Source organism: Aotus nancymaae, unplaced genomic scaffold (assembly GCF_030222135.1).
Source record: "Aotus nancymaae isolate 86718 unplaced genomic scaffold, 86718_ANA_hifiasm-v0.15.2.pri h1tg000011l, whole genome shotgun sequence".
Taxonomy (NCBI): Eukaryota; Metazoa; Chordata; class Mammalia; order Primates; family Aotidae; genus Aotus; species Aotus nancymaae.
In genome coordinates, this window is record NW_026988422.1 from 24,526,574 (window position 1) to 24,543,146 (window position 16,573).

General features: G+C 36.7%; 1 protein-coding gene across 8 annotated transcripts in view; it reads left to right on the top strand.

Annotated features, from left to right (window-relative positions):
* The window catches only part of PRKD1 (protein kinase D1), a 352,406-nt gene that overhangs the window by 160,905 nt on the left and 174,928 nt on the right, over positions 1-16,573 (top strand). Inside the window, exons 1-2 of one of the 8 annotated variants that reach the window (XM_064374709.1) lie at positions 4,675-4,713; positions 6,763-6,853. The exons of the other annotated variants lie outside the window; for them this stretch is intronic. The gene's annotated coding sequence lies outside the window, so the exon portion shown is untranslated. Of the gene's footprint in view, positions 1-4,674; positions 4,714-6,762; positions 6,854-16,573 lie in introns of those variants that run through there. 8 annotated transcript variants of the gene reach the window in all.

The window sequence follows — 16,573 nt, forward strand, 5'->3', positions numbered from 1 at the left end:
AATATGCATTTTAACTGGTATGTTTAAGAAGGTGGAAAAGACCAGGCATGGTGGCTCATGCCTGTAATCCCAGGACTTTGGGAGAACAAGGGGGGCAGATCATGAGGTCAGGATTTCGAGACCAGCCTGGCTAACATGGTGAAATCCCATCTCTACTAAAAATAGAAAATTAGCCAGTTGTGGTGGCACACAACTGTAGTCTCAGCTACTCAGGAGACCGAGGCAGAATTGCTTGTACCTGGGTGGTAGAGGTTGCAATGAAGATCATGCCACTGCACTCCCGCCTGGGCGACGGAGCAAGACTCCATCTCAAAAAAAAAAAAAAAAAGAAGGTAAGAAAACTCTGCATAGTGAGACTTATGTGTCATCTGACTTTGAATTCGAAATCCGGAAGCTGTTTTAATAAATCAGTGGTACAAGCAGGATTGAAATGTGTGTGATCTCTTCCAATAACTAAGTGACTATGCAAATTAGAATGCAGAACAATTTCTCCAATATGAGGAAAGAGGGAATTTAGGGTTGGCTGAATGGAATGCTGTGTATTAAAAGGAAAAAGAAAAGAGCTATTGAAAACTGCTATTATATAAAAATAGTAAACAATGATTCTTGCCCATTAACTGGACACAATGGCCTCTTATTTAATAACTTTGGGGAGGTCTGTATTTTTAAGTCTTTGCATGTGTTTATAGTCAACAGTATGGCTGGCCAGACTATTTTAACTTTGCCTGTAAATCTCTGAATATGAAGAAGTTGACATTACGTTTATAAATAGAAAATATTTTTCCCATGTCTGATATGCAGTCTCCCTTAGTCATAAGGAAAATATATGGACAGAATGTTGCATCTGAATGTTCTCTTTCTCTCTTTAAGGGTTTTCACTTGATGAATTTTCACTTTAAGGCTTCCACTTAGATGAGACTGATGACTTACAGCACACAATGCCAATTTCTGCCACCGTGCTGTGACTCTCAAATGTTCTGTTTGCTTGGTGAGCTCTCATTATTTCTTACATGGAAGTACCATGTTATACATTTTAATAGAAGCTTTCCCATTGTGCTAAAATGACTCCCAAACTTAATCCAAGGATCAGTAAATTGTGCAACTTTTAAACTACTGCTAGAATGTGGAGGGATAGTGATGTAGTTACTACTCAGGCTGTGGTGGCTTCTGGAACATTTACATTTTTGTATTAATGTTATGGCAGTGTTTAAAGTTATGTAAAGTATGACAATACTTAACACATTTATCAATATGACCAGTTTAATGAGTGAGCTTACTTTCACACTAATAGAAAGATTGCTGTTTTAAAATTAATTAGGATTTATTGCAGGGATGCTGTGCTTTCCACACACCAGGTGATTCACATGCTCTTTCAGGTAAAATCCAGGTGCACATGAAATATTCCCAATTACTCTCTTTGTTCATTTTTTCTCTTCTTTTTTTGTTTTTGCATCCTAATAATATACTTCTTTTAACTAGCACTCACTGCCTATGCACCTAATCCACACTCACTGCTTATGCACCTAATCTCAATATCATGTGTTAATTGTGACTGTACAACACCATGGAACCCAGCATAGTTACAACACTCCTTAGACTAGGGAATGCTGTGATGTTGGTTAAGACCAAAATGATCACATGCGAGTAATGGACACTATTTCCAAAATGTTGAGACACTATTGCTTTGGAGGACCACTTTCTTCTTATATATGAAACATGATAAACTGGGAGTTCATAAGTATAGAAACCCTCTAGTAGAAGTGAACGTGGTTATACCAAATAAATGTATTTGCAGTATGAAAAATAACTGATGTGACAAGAGAATTAAAGTGTGATAGACTGAGGCTCCAAAATTTGCATGTTGTTAATCTGGAGACAGGCACTTCTCTAATCCTGGCATTAGACGTCATGGAGGAAGGTGGGCTTTATGTGGCCAGGTCTTGTAATGTTTGAAGTGGAATCAGCAATTATGTAAAATCTCCCAATTTTAAAATAATGGTTGAAAAATAAAGTATAGACTAAATACAATACCTTTGTGGAGTTTTTCCTCTTATGCTCTACAGCACAATTGAAAAATTGACCTTTTACAAATAAATGTAAATATGTCCTAATATTTCAGTTAACTTTCTCTAGTTATATATTTACCAACTGACTACGTCTGTGAAAAGAGGAATGAAATATGCCCTGCTCTATCTTTTCTAACTTGGCTCAGAGGGAGAGAACAGGCGTTTACTAACAAGAGGTGCCTGAGTTCTCTGACCTCCTGCTGAACTGCCAGCCATTGCTGGCATTGCATTTTGGGGTTTCCTGGATCAAACCGCTTTTGAAAACTCTCACTGTAGCCACCTCTCAGTCAAGTATGTAGAGTTGCTAAGGTTTGACTCAGTCTTGCTGCTGCTAATTATTCTCTCTCCACCTTCTGTGGTTACCACTTCCCTCTTTTTCTTCCACAATGCACACAAACTTATTGAATTCACGTTTTTTTTTTCTTTCTCTCTTCCATGCTTTAATTTCCCTTTCTTGGTAAGGAGAGACTTTTATTTACCCTGTTAGGAAACTATAATTTTGGCAGAAAATTACTGGCTTCCATGCAGTGCAATCAGAAGGAGACACACCCAGGAAACAGATCTTGTGTCCTGCATTTCATAGGTCCTTAGAACAGTTCCTCATCTTTTTCCCTATGTCTACTCTTTGTCCTATAGTCCCAGCTTTAGAGAATGTCAGCATCAACTATCTGGTGGATGAAGCCCCAGATCTGAAAGCTGTCCTGTCTCTGTCATTTCCTGGTACAAACTACACCCTCCATATCAAATCTGCTGCCCTTCCCTTTATCCCTACTGGCTCTGACTTTGGTGAGGTCCCCAAAGCTTCCTATTTGGATTACTGCCACTTACACTTCTCTCCGCTCTCACTCCCTTTAAGCCAGTCTTTGAAAGACCTCATTTATGATCAGGCTCTGTTTCTATTTTTTAAAAATTGGTTTTCTTGTGGATGCAAAAATTAATTGGTTTTATTTTTAAAAAACAGTTAATTTTTGTATCCACAATAAAATCAGTTAAATTTTATGTCCACAATAAGATGAAAAGTCTTTGTTGTGGCACTCAGAACTATTCCCAACCACCTCTCCTGCCATTCTCTTGAAATATGATTTATCCCAGGTATATTCAACCATCAGCCAGTCTCCTGGATTGCTATGTTTTTGCACATGGCTCTTCTCTCTTTGCTCAGCTACATGTCATGTTTCAAACCTCAGGTGAGATGATAGTTTCTCCATGTAACCTTCAGGTGAGGCTAGGTATCCTGCATATGTACTTCCCTTGTATTTAGCTGCATGGTTCTTTAGCTTTCACTAGACGTGAAACTTCTCAAAAGCAGGAACTGTCTTTTATCCCAGAATACTTAGGGTTTAGCATGATGTTTGTCTACATGGACAGTAACTGTATAAGACTCTAAGAATGGTGAAAACAGCTAACAGACTTCAGTTACTCTTTCCTTAAGGGTAGAAAGTTGCTCCCATTGCTAGCAACAAGATGTGTTAATGCTGCTGAAACTTACTAAGAATGATTTACACATGATCGATTCATTTAACCCATATTACAATTATTTATATCATTGAAAACTTTGGGTTACAATTAAATGATATTTACTCTTTTAGTTACACAAATAAATCCAAAGTTAAAAATGCAGAGTTTATAAATTACTTCAAAGACAAATAATCTGTTCTACCAGAGGATATTAGAGTAAAGAGACATAGAAAGAGGTCCCAGCAACTCTGCCCTTTTCATAAAGTTTGTGAATAGCTAACTCAAAGAGCAATTTTATATGAGGAGTCCTGAGTCTTTCAAGTAATTTTTGAAACGCTTTATCACCCAATCTGGGGCTACCACCGTGGCTTGGCAGCCTTGCAGGCTCACATAGCTCTGTCTGTAGGACCTCAAACTTTCTGATTGCATAATAAAGACTCTGGTCTCCTGTGGAGCACGGGAAAGACTACTTGTCATAGTTTCTGAAAACACATGAGTACTCAGTGTCCACACTGGTTCTACTACTATCAAGAGAGATCAAGGACAGACATTCAGCAGTTTCTAATGGGGATTTTCATCTTGCTGTTTATTTTAAAGTTCCAAAGAGCTAGCTATGCTATTAGTGTTTTTTTTACACATAGCATTTATCCTTAAAAGTTAAATTGTAGAGATGAACTGTTATTATGCATGCATATTTAAAAATTCTAGACACACACACACATGAACATACAAAATTCCTCAAATTTTTGAATGCACCTTCATTACTGAGTAAATTTTGATTTAAGAACATAGAAAGTCTTTATGCATAGTACAGAGAAAGAACACTTCAAACAGACTTTGGCAGCATGTGTCATTGTTTCTAAATGTAAAGTTTTTAAACATAGCTTGGTACAACAGTTTGTTACAGTTAAAATTCAGTTTGTGTCACTTTTGGAAATCTAAACATTGTTTCTCTGTCATATGTCTTTGAAATGATATCATATGTTCTGGAAACTCAATGGGGGTATTGAGAGTGCCAGAACTTACTAGAGGAAAAATGCATATGTATAACCTTATAGATATAGATATAGATATGACTATATATAAACATGATTTTTTTCCTATTTCTTTCTCATTAGGTTTATGAAAGAGGAGTGTCACAATTGGGGAATAGCTATGGAAATTAAGTGATAAATGTGTGTGATAATAGGTAAATATCTCTGTTACCTGCAAATCAATGACGGTGTGGCCTGGGCTGATTGGGCAGAGAGCTAAAGATAAGGTTGGTTGTTCACAGGTTCCAAAGAAAGTGCAGGTCTGAAAATGAGATCAAAGCTACTGCTTACAATGTGAGAGGAAGTAGATGTACTCTACTCTAAGTAGATGTAAGTACTCTAAGTACATGTGAGAGTAAGTAGAAGATGGGTTCTCCTGATATCAAGGCAATGGCTATGGAGTTAAAAACTTCCCTCTGGTCAGAAAAAGGGCAATCTTTTGGAGGGCAGGAGGGCAGTGACCCACGAGGCAGGAGGGATCCATTATACAGGCCAAGGAGTTAGGAGCAAAGTTTTTGAAATCCTATGATTAAAAGTGACAGAAACCAACTGAAAAGTGTCTCTTGAGGTCGACTGTCTCAGTACACAAAGCCATATTAACAAGGGATAAATTTGTTTTTTTCTAGCACTCTGTGTCACCCGGGTTTTTCTCTTGGCTTTGTTGACTTGGCATGTGACTCATAGGTTTGATAACTGTTAATGAAAAATATATCTTAGGAAAAAAGGAACAGAAAGCTACATAATTAATTTAGGAAATGTAAGGTACAAGAAATCTAGAGAAATAATTATATTTTATGGAGAAATTTAGTACATGTTTTTAAAGCTATACAGCAAGAAAAAGGGAATCAATAAAGGAAATCACTTTTAAAAAAGAAAAAAATGGAAGGATTAGAATGGGAGAGATAAGGCTCTCATTATTTGCAGATGAAATGACCACCTGTCTTAAAAAACAGACACAGAATTTGTAGATCAGTGGTTACAAGCTATGAAGAGTTAAGCAAGGTCTTGGATCCAAGGTCAACTCTCATAAATCAATAATTTATTTTTCTATACCAGGAATAATCAACTAGAAATTTTAATGGAAAAAATACCACTACAAAGCATAAAATATCTATAAATTAACATCATTGAGTTTATATGTCTATGGAAAATATTAAAACCCTAATAAAAATATAATAGATAATATATACAAGAAGAAACTGCCCATCCTTTGGGATTATATAATGTAATATCATCAGAATATCAATCTCCTTAAATTAACCTTGATCTCAATTATCAGTTGGATAAAAAATACTAAATTTATTTCAAAAATTTTATGAAAGAATTAAATTCCAAAAATAGTTGAATCAAACTCAAGAAAAGAAAGGCAGAGGTATTTGGCCATTGAGTATTAGGACTTAATATCAAGTCATAGTAATTTTTAAAAATAGTGTTTTACTGGTATAAGAACAGAGAAACAGATGGAAGAGATTGAATAAAGGACTCAGAAATAAGCTGATATAAACAGGGATATTTTATATATGGTAAAGAGTTGTACCACAATCAATGGAGAACAGATAGATTGATTAATAGATGATTGGAAAAATTGGTTTACTATATGGAAAACATAAAACTGATGCCTAGTTAATACAGTATACAAAGGTGTATTCCTAGTAGAAAGAGACTTAAATATAAAAGCTAAAATTGTAAATTGAATCAAAAATCATTTAGGAGACCACCTTTGTAATGCAATTGGAAGAAGGCCATCTTAAACAAAATTTTGTAAGCAAAATTATAAATAATTGATGAATTTGATGGTATTACTTATAGAATTTCTGTTCATCAAAGGACAGCATTAATAACCATATGATTAAATGGATGAAGTTATTTGTAATATATAAAAATAGGCAATGAATATGAAAAGCTAATTTATAGAAGAAACTTTTAATGCCCACAACCTCAAATTATTTTGTAATTAGATAAATTTAAACTAAAGGAATTATGGCATGTCATCTCTCACCAATTAAGCTGCAAAAAGTTAGAAAAGTTGGGTAATAGCCAATGCTGGCAAAAAGTTTTGTATTTAGGCAGCCTTAGGCACTGCTGGTAAAAGTGTAGATTGTTGCCATCATCCTACAGAACAGTCTAGCACTATTTCATTAAATTAAGATAGATGAATACTGTAACTTTTGCATACATATATTCTCAAAAAATTTCTCACACAGGTACATGAGGAGCATGCATCAGGCTATCCATTGCAGCATTGTTTGGGCAGCAAGTTAGCAGAGATCTAGGTATACATCATTGGAAAAGTAGGTAAGTAGAATATACTAGACATCAAGGTGTATGATGCAGCAGGTAGTAGTTATGAGTTTATGTACCTATGGCAATATGGATGCATTTCAAAAGCTAAAAAGAAACAAAGTGATACGTTGCATACTGGTATTTATGTAAATGAAAATAAATGCATACTCATACAAACAAAAGATACACATGAAAGATTGTGATGGCTTGCTCTGGGCTGGGAAGGATAAAGGATATGAGCTATAGAAATAAGAGAGAAAAATAAAGGCAAGAGAGTAGACATAGACACCATTTCCAAAAGAAAGGGAATTGGGTTCTGTCTGGCTAGTAATGGCAAACATGTGTTGTTGCAGTTATATTCAAGAAGTTAAAAAGTAGGCCCAAATAGGCAGAGTACATAAGAATACTGTGTATAAAGCCAGCCTAAGGTAGACGATGTTGACTTCTTACCTAGAATTACTATCACACATAGAGCTACCCAAGGACTAGGGCACCAACAATGTGGAGAAAATGAGCAGCTACTTAAGTTTAAGGTGAAGGTTTGGCAAGCATTGCAGAGAGTGGACACTCATTATGACATAGTAAGCTTTGGCGTTGTCATCATTTTTACAAGCAGAAGTTTTTTTCCAGCTCTGTAAGATTTGTTTGATTGTGATTGTTTCTTTCTCTTTGTCTATTTTTTAATCTTATATGCCTCTTCTATACCATCATTCACTGGGTTCTCTCAATTTGTTTAAAGCATATTGAGTTGCTTTTTCCATTTGTACTTTTCCCCTTTCTGTCTATATTTTAAAAATTCTATTGTCTTGTTATTTCCCTTTCAATGTTTTTTCTGTTCTAGTCACATAGCCTCTGCCCTCATTTCTTTCTACCGAGAGATTTTCATCAGCCTGCAGAACTATCCTGCACACCTCCCACTCTCTGTTCCTAATATGACTTTGGGAGGAAAGTGGTAGGAATGCCAAGACTACTGGGTTTCTTGATCTTATTTTCATGCACATATTTTAGCAATAGAAAGTAAAGGTTATGAAAAAAAAACAGGAAATCAGAAAAGTTTGTTTCTAAACTTATTCTTTTTACTTTTTTAAGTACCTTAGTTTGCTCTTTGATGATTTCATACAAACAGAAATTTGAAATTTAATCACTGTGTCAACTGACATTATGTTTTGGCCTGTGAACTAATCAGATTTAGTTGGTGATGCCCTCATGGGTTCTTAAAAATGAAGCCAGCATAAGATGTAAGGAAGGGGTCTAGTTTCAGTTTTCTGCATATGACTAGCCAATTTTCCCACCACCATTTATTAAATAGGGAATCCTTTCCCCATTGCTTGTTTTTGTCAGATTTGTCAAAGATCAGATGGTTATAGATATGTGGCATTATTTCTGAGGCCTCTGTTTTGTTCCATTGGTCTGTATATCTGTTTTGGTACCAGTACCATGCTGATTTGGTTACTGTATCCTTGTAGTATAGTTTGAAGTCAGGTAGCATGATACCTCTAGCTTTGTTCTTTTTGCTTAGGATTGTCTTGGCTATACATGTTCTTTTTTGGTTCCATAAGAAATTTAAAGTAGTTTTTTTCTAATTCTGTAAAGAAAGTCAATGAGCTTTCTGGGGATAACATTGAACCTATAAATTACTTTGGGCAGTATGGACATTTCCATGATATTGATTTTTCCTATCTATGAGCATGGAATGTTTTTTCCATTTGTTATTGTCCTCTCTTATTTCCTTGAGCACTAGTTTATAGTTCTCCTTGAAGACGTCCTTCACACCCCTTGTAAGATGTATTCCTAAGTATTTTATTCTCTTTGTAGCAATTGTGAATAGGAGTTCACTCATGATTTGGCTCTCTGTTTGTCAATTATTGATGTATAGGAATGCTTGTGATTTTTCCACATTGATTTTGTATCCTGAGACTTTGCTGAAGTTGCTTATCATCTTAAGGAGAATTTGGGCTGAGATGATGGGGTCTTCTAAATATACAATCATGTCATCTGCAAATAGAGACAATTTGACTTCCTCTCTTTCTATTTGAATAAATATCCTTTATTTCTTTCTCTTGCCTGATTTCCCTGGTCAGAACTTCCAGTACTATGTGAAATAGGAGTGGTGAGAGAGGGCATCCTTGTCTTGTGCCAGATTTCAAAGGGAATGCTTCCAGCTTTTGCCCATTCAGTATTATACTGGCTGACACACCCACCAAATAAATAGCTCTTATTTTTTTGAGATACGTTCCATCAATACCTAGTTTATTGAGAGGTTTTAGCTTGAAGCGGTGTTGAGTTATTTTAAAGGCCTTTTATTCATCTATTGAGATACTCCTGTGGTTTTTGTCATTGGTTCTATTTATGTGATGGATTATATTTAAGACTTAAATGTAAAACCCAAAACCATAAAAACCCTAGAAGAAAACCTGTGCAGTGCCATTCAGGACATAGGCATGGGCAAGGACTTCATGACTAAAACACCAAAAGCAATGGCAACAAAAGCCAAAATTGACAAATGGGATCTAATTAAACTAAAGAGCTTCTGCACAGTAAAAGAAACTATCAACAGAGTGAACAGGTAACCTATGGAATGGGAGAAAATTTTTGCAATCTATCCATCTGACAAAGGACTAACATCCAGAATCTACAAAGAACTTAAACAAATTTACAAGAAAAAAACAACCCCATCAAAAAATGGGCAAAGGTTGTGAACAGACACTTTGCAAAATATGACATTTATGCAGCCAAAAAACACATGATAAAAAAGCTCATCATCACTGGTCATTAGGGAAATGCAAATCAAAACCACAGTGAGATACCATCTCATGCCAGTTAGAATGGCAGTCATTAAAAAGTCAGAAAACAACAGATGCTGGAGAGGATGTGGAGAAATAGGAATGCACACTGTTGGTGGGAGTGTAAATTAGTTCAACCATTGTGGAAGACATTGTGGCAATTTCTCAAGGATCTAGAACCAGAAATACCATTTGACCCAGTAATCCCATTACTGGGTATATACCCAAAGAATTATAAATTATTCTACTATAAAGGCACATGCACATGTATGTTTATTGTAGCACTGTTCACAGTGCTCATTCATTTAGAATGTTTTAATTGAAAACTTAATATGCAATAGGCACTGGATTTTAAAGATGGCATAGTGTGTTAAGATGGTTCATCTTAATTTGTTTCTTTAATTTTTTATTGATGGCTATATTTATTCAATAGTCAAATATTTACTGAATACCTATTATGTGCTTGGCATGTCCTAGGTACTAAGGATACAGCAGTGAATGGAGTAGACAAAATCCATGCTTCCTGGAAGCTTACACTGAAGGAAATGGTAGACAGGGGCTTGTAGTCAACATATGCACAGAAGAGGTGAGGGCCTATGTGAGATCTTTTCCAGTCAGATCTCCATCTTCTTAATTTTTACCAAAAGTTTTGGTCCGTTGATAGCCATCTCCACTCCCACGTTCAGTGGTGATACAGATTTATTCCCTTTTTAATTTATTGTTATTTCAGTCATGGAAATGAAAGGTTAATGTGTATGCTTCATCTGCCATCTTGAACCAGAAGGCTTCTTAGCTTATGTAATTTGAGAAGACTCACCAATCAGATAAATATATTCATATTTCTCTCTAATTTATTTATTCAACTATTTATATTTAATTCATTTAGCAGGCATTTTGGTTGGTTGTAGAGATTAAATTTATTTTTCCCTAAATACTTTGAAATCCAAAATCATAGCACATTACATACATTCAATAAATTAGAGCTGTAACTCTAATTATTACTAGAATCAGACTATTTTCTATTGGGAAATTATTGCAAATTCAGTGAGATTGCACAGTGCTCACAAACATGTTACATGAAGTATATCGAGTGCATTTGGATATATATTTAAGAAAAATTGTAAAGTTTTGGCCAGTCGTGGTGGCTCACATCTGTAATCCCAGCACTTTGGGAGGCCAAGGTGGGAAGATCACTTGAGGTCAGAAGTTTGAGACCAGCCTGACCAACCTGGTGAAATTCCATCTCTACTAAAAATACAAAAGTTAGCTGGGTGTGGTGGCAGGCTCCTGTAATCCCAGCTACTCGGGAGGCTGAGATATGAGAATTGTTTGAGCCCAGGAGGCAAAGGTTCCAGTGAGCTAACCTGTGGCACTGTAGTCCAGCCTGGATGGCGGAGCGAGACTGGTCTCTCAAAAAAAAAAAAAAGGAAAAATTATAATTTTTTTGACATTTCTATCTTGCTTATTTTATTTGGCATAGTGTTTTTGAAGCTCCTCCACATTGTAGTATATAGATCAGTACTTCATTACTTATTATGGCTGAATAATATTACATTGTATATGTATATCACAATTTGCTTATCCATTTATTTGCTGATGGACACTTGGGCTATTTCTACCTTTTGCCTGTTGTAAACAGTGCTGCTGCGAACATGCGTGTATGAGTATTTGTTTGAGTGCCTGTTTTTAGTTCTTTTCAGTATATACCTAGGAGTGGAATTGCTGGGTCATATGGTAATTATATGTTTAACTTTTTGAGGAGCCAACAAATTGTCTTTCATGGTGATTGAACTATTTTACTCTTCTGCCAGTAATGTCCAGGTGTTCCAATTTCTTTACATCCTAACACTTGTTACTTTTTCCTTTTTGTTTTTATTATTGTTAGAGCCATCCTAGCACTGTGTATGGGTACCTCATTTTTAAAATTTTTATTTTTAATTTTTATGGGTACATGGGAGGCATATATATTTATGTGGTACATGTGATGTTTTGATACAGGCATATAATGTGTAATTATCCCATTTGGGTAATTGGGGTATACATTACCTCAAGTATATATCATTTCTTTGTGTTAGGAACATTCTAAGGATTTGTAATCTTTTTAATGTAACTTTTTAAAGCTACTTACATTGAAATTACTTACAGTATACTGACAATTGAATCTTCTAGAATAAAATTTGGAAATTATTCCAGAGAAGTAGTGAAACATAATTACAGATGCCTAAAATATGTCAATTTACAAATTAATAAAATATATTAATATTTGTTAGCTGTGAGTAATATTCGTTTGCATTCCAGTCATGTTTTTCAAATCAATAAAGTGAATCATTTTATAACTGAGAAAGGAAATTGTATTCTAATATCAGTATCAAAATAGGCTGCTTTTAGTAGGTTCTCAGTTGAGTGAAAATTCATTCAATGAATAATGAACAGGATTGGGAAAGGATGATAAAAATATGCCAGATACTTATTGAGCATTCATTTGACTGTTTATTGACTGCCTGCTCTGAGCTTTGCCTGGTCCTAGGTGCTGGGGATACAGCAATGAACCAAAGCACGCTCCTCAAATGAGCTCACATGTTAATGAGTAGAGAGATGATATACATACACAGTGAGATAAATAATAGAAGAATATTTGGACAGAAACCTGAATCAGATGACAGTATGTACCAGTGGACTTTTATGTGGAAGAATGTTCTAAGCCAAGATAACAGTAAGAACAAAGGCCATGAAGCCAGGTGCTTGGTGGTTGAAGGTTTTGGAGAAGAGTGACTGAGGGGAGAGTGACTGGTGGTAGTAGATAAATTAGCAAGATGAACCATGCCAAGATGGTGGGGTTGTCTACTGATTTTAGGAATAAGCGCATTCAATTTTCCCTGACTAACTAAAGTTTTCTAGAGGTGATAAGGTCAAGATACTCTGATAAGGCAAGGAAGGAAATTCTCACAGTGGCACCAAAAATGAGAATGAGGCCCTCAGAGACCTGGAGGTTCCACACTGGGGAAGTATACTACTTTAGTGTGAGTGGTCTGCCAAAGTCATCGTAAACATTTGAGTGCTCAAATGTGTCTGAGCTGTAACCTCTGCAGGAAAAGGAAATCCTGATTTCTAAAAATAAAGACTGCTTTTAAGAGTTGAAGAGGAACAGACTGTCCCAGTAAATACAGGTCACTGAAATGTTTTAATTGTGAAATTGGAATAGGAAGAGAGAGAGTCTCTTCAAACCTGTAGATAGTTAGATATCATTTTCTTAAAATGTCTCCAGATAGAGGGAGCCTAAAACCTTTATTGATAAATATGAGTCTGTTTTCAGTGTTGCTTGGGTTGGTAATGTTTTAAAAAATGGGCTTGGTGCAGGCGACTCACACCTGTAATCCCAGTGTTTTGGGAGGCCAAGGCAAGAGTATCACTTGAGACCAGCTGTTTGAGCCTGGGCAACATAGTGAGACCCCCTGTCTCTACAAAATAATAATAATAATAATTAGTTGGGCATGGTGGCACGTGCCTGTAGTCCTAGCTACTCAGGAGGCTGAGGCAGGAGGATTGCTTGAGCCCAGGAGTTCAAGATTGCAGTGAACTATGATTGGATCATTGCACTTCAGCCTGGGTAATATAGCAAGACCCTGTCTCAAAGATAATAGCAAAAATAATTGACTAATTCCTTTAATACTCTGTGAGATAAAACAGCTCATGTTGTTACTTACCCATTCATTTATTGATTCAACCATATATATTGAGCATGTACTATGTACCTGATGCTGTTCTAGTCTCTTGGGATACAACAGTGATTAGGATGGAAGAAGTCCCCACTCTAATGAACCCATATTTGAGTTAAGAGACAGAATACCCTGTAATCCCAGCACTTTGGGAGGCCGAGGCGGGTGGATCACGAGGTCAAGAGATCGAGACCATCCCGGTCAACATGGTGAAACCCCGTCTCTACTAAAAATACAAAAAATTAGCTGGGCACGGTGGCGCATGCCTGTAATCCTAGCTACTCAGGAGGCTGAGGCAGGAGAATTGCCTGAACCCAGGAGGCGGAGGTTGCGGTGAGCCGAGATCGCGCCATTGCACTCCAGTCTGGATAACAAGAGTGAAACTCCGTCTCAAAAAAAAAAAAAAAAGAGACACAATACTTTTTTGTAAAAGATAGCTATATCATAGAAGTATAGGTAGTAATGACTTATCCAATTAAAGGAAGCAGGACAACAGAAATGAGTAAGAGGAACTGTTATTTTCTTTGTGGATGGTCAGGGAAAGCCTCTCTAAGGAGGTGACACTTGAGTAAAATGAGGAATTATCCGTGTGAATATAGAGGAAAGACATGTCACATCCTTGGGTGGTGGAGGAGCCACAGGCACAAAGGCCTTGAAGTGGAATCGTTTATCTGAAAAACAGTAATAAGGCCAGAGTGGAGGAAGAGAGGTAGAAGAAGATGAAGGTGGAGATATAATAGCTTGGATGAAAGCCTATGAGCTCTCGTTGACTTTGGGATGATTCTATGTGTGAAGGGAAGCTGTTGGATGGCTTTGATCTGATGCATGTTTAAAAGAATAACTCCATGCCAGGTGCGGTGCGGTGGCTCATGCCTGTAATCCCAGCACTTTGGGAGGCCAAGACGGGTGGATCACCTGAGGCTAGGAGTTTGAGACCAGCCTGGCAACATGGTGAAACCCCTTCTCTACTAAAAATACAAAAAATTAGCTGGGTGTGGTGGTGGGCACCTGTAATCCCAACTACTCGGGAGGCTGAAGCAGGAGAATCACTTGAACCCAGGAGGTAGAGGCTACCGTGAGCTGAGATCACACCATTGCACCCCAGCCTGGACAAAAGAGCAAAATTCCATCTCAAAAAAAAAAGAAAAAAAAAAAAACAATGATTCCAATTATTCCTCTGTGTAGAGTAGATTGCTGGGGGCAAGAGTAGGGGCAGGTGGCTTGTGCAGTTATTAGGATTTTGGAGAGATCATGGCTTGGACTAGGGAGACAGCAGTAGAGATGGTGACAAACTTTTGATTTGGAGTATATTGTATTTTTAATGTACAGGCAACAAGATCTGTTGACAGATTAGATATGTGAGAGAGAAAAAGAAAATTCAAAAATAAATTCAGGGTTTCTAACTGAACAACTGGATGTTAGTTACATTTCTTGAGATGGGAGCAGCAAAGAGGGGCAGTGGGGGCTAATAATTAAAACCTCTGTTCTGAACATAATAATATGTGATACCTTATAGATATATCTCAGCAGAGATGGTGTATCAATTAGATAGATGAGTCTGTGTTTTAAGGGGAGGCTCAATGGTAGAGTTAGAAATTTGTGTCACCCAAGTATAAATGATGAAGTCTAGAGACTGGATGAGATCCTCTAAGAGAGTGATGACAAATAGAGAAAATAAACTTTCTGAAGAGTGAGTCCTAAACACTCCAGCACCTGTGTACAGACTGGAAAGAAGAGGGTTCAGTATAAGTGACCGAAACTGATAGCCAGTCCAGTGAGAGGAAAGACACAAGAATACACTATTCTGGAATGAAGAGAAGAAAGTGTGTTGTTTGAAAGAGGGAGTGATCCACTGGGTCACATGCTGCTAAAATGTCTGTGAGGAAATGAGAATTACCCATGAAGCTGGCAATGTGAAGGGCATTGATTGGCAGTTTAAAGAGAGAGAGGTTTGAGAGTAGAGGTTGGGCAGACAGCCTGCCTGGAGTCTATTCAAGGGAGCGTGCGTGCAGGGAACTCAGATCCTTCTTGTGAGGAGTATTTCTATAAATGGGGTGGAATTTGAAGTGCAATATATCTTGAATGTTTTGTCTGCAATCTGAATTTTGATTGTTGTGTTTGAAATTTTGTGAGACAAGATGTTCTATTTCCTAACATGTTCTTGTCTCCACTAATGAATTTTATGTTCTATGAATTTAGAGTGAGACATCACATTTTTTTTTGGTTCTCATCTTCTTGGTTCTCTGTGTTCAAACTAGCTTTCTCTCTCTCTCTCTCTCTCTCTCCCTCTCTCTCTCCTTATATATAAAATACCATGTTTAATTCAAATGTTTCAATTTTAATTTTTATATACATCCTTTCTTTCTCTTCCAGTGAAAAGGCATGGAAATTCGTACCGTGACTCAATCTAGATGAAATGATACACTCATGCAGCCCTCTTCTACACTCCCAGTTTTTTCTAGAATACAATAAAGATTTTTGAGAACTTCCAGTTGCTGGCCTATTCACAAGCCTAGATTTCTTAGGGATCTCAGTTGTAAACTAGATTTCTCTCAAGAGGTGTTTGTCCTGCCCTATTTTATTTTATTATGTTTTAAATTTTTTTCCTGAAAACATTCATTTATTGCTGATTTTGGACATAGTGCTGACAGGGTACTTAAGTGATACAAGATGAGATCCCTGCCTCCAAAGAGCTTGTGTGGAGATTTTATGTATGTATGTATGTATTTATTTATGATTTTTTTTAAGTTCTGGGGTATGTGTACAGGATGTGCAGGTTTGTTATATAGGTACACACGTGCCATGGTGGTTTGCTGCATCCATCAACCCGTCATCCACATTAGGTATTTCTCCTAATGCTATCCCTCCCCTAGCCCCCATGCCCTGACAGGCCCCAGTGTATGATGTTCCCCTCCCTGTGTCCATGTATTCTCATTGTTCAACTCCCACTTATGAATGAGAACATGCAGTGTTTGATTTTCTGTTCCTGTGCTCTTTTTTGATTTTATATGAAATTTAAGGTAGTTTTTTCTAATTCTGTGAAGAAAGGCAGTGGTAGCTTGATGGAGATAGTATTGAATCTATAAATTGATTTGGGCAGTATGGTCATTTTCATGATATTAATTCTTCCTTTCCATGAGCTTGAGATGTTTTTCCATTTGTTTGTGTTCTCTCTTATTTCCTTGAGCAATGGTTTGTAGTTCTCCTTGAAGAGGAGAACACATCCCTTGTAA